Source organism: Carcharodon carcharias, chromosome 20, assembly GCF_017639515.1.
Source record: "Carcharodon carcharias isolate sCarCar2 chromosome 20, sCarCar2.pri, whole genome shotgun sequence".
Lineage (NCBI taxonomy): Eukaryota > Metazoa > Chordata > Chondrichthyes > Lamniformes > Lamnidae > Carcharodon > Carcharodon carcharias.
In genome coordinates this window covers 42082314-42088313 of record NC_054486.1, presented here as the reverse complement: position 1 = coordinate 42088313, position 6000 = coordinate 42082314, and positions in this window count along the sequence as shown.

Here is a 6000-nt window from a genome sequence, read left to right as displayed (position 1 = left end):
GCAGTGTCTCTCTCCAAGTTCCATACCTTTATCCTCATTCTCTTGGGTGAAGATGGATGTGAGGTATTCGTTCAACACTCTACCGATGTCCTCTGGCTCCACCCATAGATTGCCCCCTTGGTCCCGAACGGGCCCTACTCTTCCCTTGGTTATCCTCTTCCTATTGATATACTTATAGCGTACCTTGGGATTTTCCCTGCTTTTACCATCCAGAGCTTTCTCATATATCTTCTTTGCTCTCCTGATTGCTTTCTTAAGCTCCACCCTGCACTTGCTGTACTCCACTAATGCCTCCGCTGATTTGTTTCCTTTGTACCTGCTAAAAGCCTCTCTTTTCCTTCTCATCATATCCTGAATATCTCTGGTCATCCATGGTTCTCTGGGCTTTTTATTTCTTTTGTCATTGAAGGAGCTGTGGATTTGTTTGCCCTACCATTCCCCTTTGAGGGAATATACCTTGACTGTGCCTGAACTATCTTTTCTTTGTAGGTAGCTGTAATGACTTGATGGACCGGACAGGTTTCAACAAGAAATAGATCAACTTTATTACAGAGAGCTCTTCAGATGCTGCGTGCTCGATCAGGACCCTCGTCAGGGAGCTCCACTATCCCTGGATTACCTGCACTTGGGGCTTATTCATTGGAGCCTCCAAGAATATCATGGGACTCCTGATACTACTTCATTTACTACATTTCCTCCCCTTTTAGTTTTTTACAGTTTCTATTGATGGAGAACATTTGAATATCCAACAATATATACAACTTCAGGTGATTAAAGATTATGCATCTGAGGTACTTTCCTTATTCGGTTAGAGCGGTGCCTCACATCCATCTAACCGCACTACCGCTTGAGGTTCCTCCACAGGGTTGACATGATCAGGAACTGCAGCACGAGATACCTCATTAGTAAGTGGCAGTTCAGGGTTAGGCAACTCTGCAGAGACATCAGGCATGTCTATTCTAGGTCGATCTGTCACCTCAGGAATTGATGGTTTGACGATAATCACATGTGGAATAGTTGGCTATTGGAATGTCTCTCTATCACAAATATGATCCATGTGTTTTCAAACAATTCGGTCTTCCACTTCTGCTTGGAAAGATAAGGGACCAGTCTCTGAGACAATGGTTCCAGGAACTCAACAAGGTCCACTTCTGAAATTCCATATGAATTCTGTGTCTCCTATAATGAATGTGCGAGCTTTGCTATGAATATCGTGATTCAATTTTTGATTACTCTGATTCCTTTCTACCTTCCCCTCTAAGTTTGGAAATGCCAGGTTTAATCTTGTACATAGGCATCAATAATTCAGACAGTGTTGAACCCGTAGTTAAATGAGATGTTGTACCAATAACGGAGAAGAAAGCGAGAAAGTCGAGTTTCTGGAGAACATTCTGATAACCTCTTCATTCCAGATTTGAAAGTTTGCGCAGGTCTCTCAGCTAAACCATTTGATGAAGGATGGTATGGGGCTGTTTTAATATGTCTGATTCCATTTAAATTCATGAATCTCTGAAACTATGGATTGGTAAAGGCTGTACTGTTATCAGAAACGATGATTTCTGGTAGGTCATGTATGCTAAAACAATGACACTGCCTTTTGATTGTTGCATTTGGTGTTGCTAATCTGACTTCGTATACATCCATCCACTTCGAATGTGCATCTACAGTCAACAAAAACATGGTGCCTAAGGGTGGTCCTACATAATTAAATGTAGTCTAACCCAGGGTTGACCAGGCCAATCCCATGGTTGCAGTGGAGCTGAAACAGGCAACTTCTGTTGTTGCTGACAATGAAGGCAGTGCTTGACTATGCTTTCAATGTCACTGTCTATGTCTGGCCACTGGACATAGCTTTGCACAAGCGCTTTCATCTTTGATATGCCTGGATGTGGACTGTGAAGCTCTCTCAGGAGTGGTTCTCTTCCTTGCGAAGGGACAACTCTTGTTCCCCACAGCAAAATTCCATCTTGACAACTTAAGTCTGTTTTTCGGGAATGGCACGTCTCATCTCTTCAGATACTGGTGAATTTGACCACCCTTGCAAATCAAGGTCTCTGACTTGCGACAAAATTGGATCTCTGTTGGTCCAATTTCTACTTTGCTATACACACAGGCGAAGAATCCAAGAAATTCAGTCGAATCACAACTTCTTGTGGCACTGGAGCATGTACAATGACACCTGGTAACAGGAGACAACTGAGTGCCTCCGCATTTGCAATATGTAAGCCAGGCAGTGCATAAAGGTATACTCATATGCAGATAATATCAAAGTCCAATGTTGTATTCTTGCTGATGTTATTGGCAGAATGGCCTTATCCCCACTGAATAAACCCTTTAATGGTTTATGGTCCGACACAATGGTGAAATGTCGTCCATGCAAGTACTGGTAGAATTTCTTCACTCCAAATACCACCAATTAACCTTCCTTTTCTAGTTGGGAATAACCCTTCTCAACTATGGAGAGGGTTCTCGATACATAACCTTTTCCATATAACCATATCCATCTTCCATTCTATGTGATAACACAACTCCTACACCATAAGGAGAAACATCACATGTTAATACCAATGGGTCATAATGCACCAATAAACTCGACAAATTCAATAGTTTCTTCACTTTCCCAAAGGCTTCTTCCTTATGTGAATTCCACAACCAACAGTGATTCTTTTTTAAAAAGTGTAATGATGTGAACATTGTTGATAAGTTTGACAAGGAGCAACTATAATAGTTGATCATACCCGGGAAAGACAAGTTCGGTTACATTGGACAGTGAGTGCATATTTTGATTGCCATAACTTTCTCTTCTTCCCAATGCAAACTCATGGTGTCCACCCTGTGACCCAGGTAAGTAACATCTGCTGCTTGGAATTTTTCTTTCTTTAATCGTACGCAGGCTTCCATGAATCATCTTAGCACCTCGTCCAGGTTGGCCAAGAGTTTGGTTTCAGTTCACGCTGTGATCAAAACATCCTCTCGGTACACTACCTCTTGGGGAAATCCTTGCATTGTCCTTTGGAAGATTGCACATGCAGACGATACTCCAAAGGGTAGGCGAAAATACTGATAAAGACCCTTGTGTGTGTTGATAAGTCACATATCCTCTAGATGTGCTATCCAGCTCTAATTGTTGGCAAGCACGGGTCATGTCCAATTTTGTATAGGATTTGCCTCCAGCTAGTTTTGCATACAAGTTGTCTATCCTTGGAATGGGACACATCTAGTTTGGCTGTCATGTTTACATATGTTTATTTATAGTCCCCACAAATGCGTATGGTTTGATCAGGCTTAACCACTGGAATTATGGGTGCTGACCATTCTGAGAATTGGGCAGGTTGGATGATGCCCAGCTTTTCTACCGGCTCAGTTCTGCATCCACCTTCTCCTTCAATGCATAAGACACAGATCTGGCCTTAAGAAATGTGGTGTCGCCTGAGGGTCCACAGATATTTTTGCTTGCAAGCCTTTTAACTTCCCTATTTTGTCCCAAAATACACTGTTGTATTTCCTTAGCAGTTCAGGAACTCCTCCTATTCTCAGGTGAAATATTTCAGACCACTCAAGCTTAATTTTCTGTAACCAGTCTTGGCCCAGAAGACTAAGTCCTTCTCCTGTCACTATTATCACTGGAAGCTGAGTTGTCTGTTGCCTATAAGACATTGGTACTGCGGCTTTTACCTGTACAGATTCTCCAGTGTATATATTCAATTTAGCGATTGTCTGCTCCATTCAGTGCCTGAGTACCTTCATTTAGATATTTAAAACGTGTGGTCTCCACTACTGTGGTTGAGGCTCCAGTATCCACCTATATTAGTGGCTTTCCATTAACTTGGGTTGTGACAGTGATAGGTTTGGTTTTTACAGTGGTGATGTTATACAGGGAATAAATGTCAGTATCGGCAGCTTCAGGTTCTGCTGTATTTTTCATTTTAATTATGTTGGTTTGCTGCTTTATGGGCTGTTTCAACTTTGCCTTGTGTTGCCTTACTACGTGACATTTCTTCTGGCAGTAATGACATTCTGCCTCCTTGAATCTGCAGGTGTCTGGTCTGTGACCACCCTCACATGTATAACAAATTAACCTTGGAGTCGCTGAAGTGTTTCTTCTAGGCCTTTTCATGTTTCTAACAGTGGACATTGCCTCTCACTTTGCTGCGGTCTCTCTGGTTTTCACATCACCTGGTGGTAGATTCCCGCCCCATGTGAAGAACAGCGCCATGTTGTATGTGTTGCAAAGCCTGTGAGTCTCTTGCAGCACTTTACATGGCAAGTGATATTTCCAGGGCATGCTTCAAATTGATGTCGACCTCTGCGAGTAAGTGGCGCTGAATGGTGTCATCATGAGCTCCACAAACTAATTGGTCCTGCAGCATACCATTTAGTGTTTCCCTGAAGTCGCAGTGTTCTGTCAACTGTTTCAGCTTCGCTACGTAGGTTGCAATGGACTCTCCCAGGACCCTAAATTTGGAATTAAACTTAAACCTCTGCATTATTACGGATGGCTTCAGCTAGAAATGTGTATTCGTTAAATTCATTAAAGGACTTAGAATTGGACGTGTTTGGGGCTGTCAGACTGTGGATGAGATTGCATGCCTTGCTACTACATGCATTCAAAAGCATTGCTTTTAGCTTTTCCTCCGCGGTAATTTCATTCACTATGAAATAAAAACCATTGCGCTCAACATACTGGTTCCAGTCTTCCATTGTTACATCGTAAGGATCGATTCTGCCAAAGAGTGGCATAACTGGTGAGTAGTATTTTCTTTATTTCTTAAGATTTGATGTACTCACAATAACAAGGTGAGGTGCAGCATTGGAGCTATCCCACCCTCGTAGCCAAATGTAATGACTTGATGGACTGGACAGGTTTCAACAAGAAGCATATGAACTTTATTACAGTGAGCTTTTCAGGTGTTACATGCTCAATCAGGACCCTTGTGAGGGAGTCCCGACCCCCCGGATTACTTGCACTTAGGGCTCATTGATCAGGGCCTCCAAGAACATCACATGACCCTGATACACAGCAGAAGAGGCTATGCTTTCAGTTACTATAGAATTCCACATACTGAAACAAAAAAATTCTCATTGCCATCTTAACTGTGCGCCCTAGTTCTAGTCTCTGCTACATCCTCCTGGTACCTACCCTATCAAGTCCCCTCAGTATTTTATGTTATGATCACCTCTTTTTTTTTACAAACTCCAACTGGTATCGGCTTAACCTGTTTAACCTTTCCTTATAAGAAAAGCCCTTCACCCCAGGAATGAGTCCAGTGAACATTCTCTGCACTGCTTCTAACACAGCTATATCTTTTTTTCCAAATAAGGAGTTCTAAAACTGTACACAGTATTCCAGATGTGGTTTCACCAAGGCCCTGTAAAGGTGCAGCAATATTACCCTACTTTTATATTCCATTCCCCTTGCAATAAATTCCAATTGTCTTCCTAATCACTTGCTGCACCTGCATACTGATCTTGTGTGATTCATGCACCAGGACATCCAGATCCCTTTGTACCAAGTTCTGCAATCTCTCCCCATTTAAATGGTACACTGCTTTTCTATTCTTCCTACCAAAGTGGACAAGTTCACATTTTCCCACATTATACACAATCTGCCAATTTTTTTGCCTACTCACTTAACCCATCTATATCTATTGCACTCTCTACTTCTTGACAACTTACTTTCCTGCCTATCTTGGGTAACATCAGCAAATTTGGCTACCATACATTTGGTCCCTTCATCCAAATCATTGATGTTGATTGCAAATAGTTGAGGCACTAGCACTGATCCCTGTGGCACTGCATTTGCCAAGACCGATCCATTTATCCCTACCCTCTGCTTCCTGTTAACTAACCAATGCTTTATCATGCTAATATGGAAGCAAGGGGAGAGAACAGAAGTTTGTAAAATGGGATGGATACAGTCAAGGGTCCTGTCAATTAACTGTGTGGGGGTCAGGGCAGAACCCTCAGTTGAAGAAAGGGGAAGCCATAACAGAAACACTG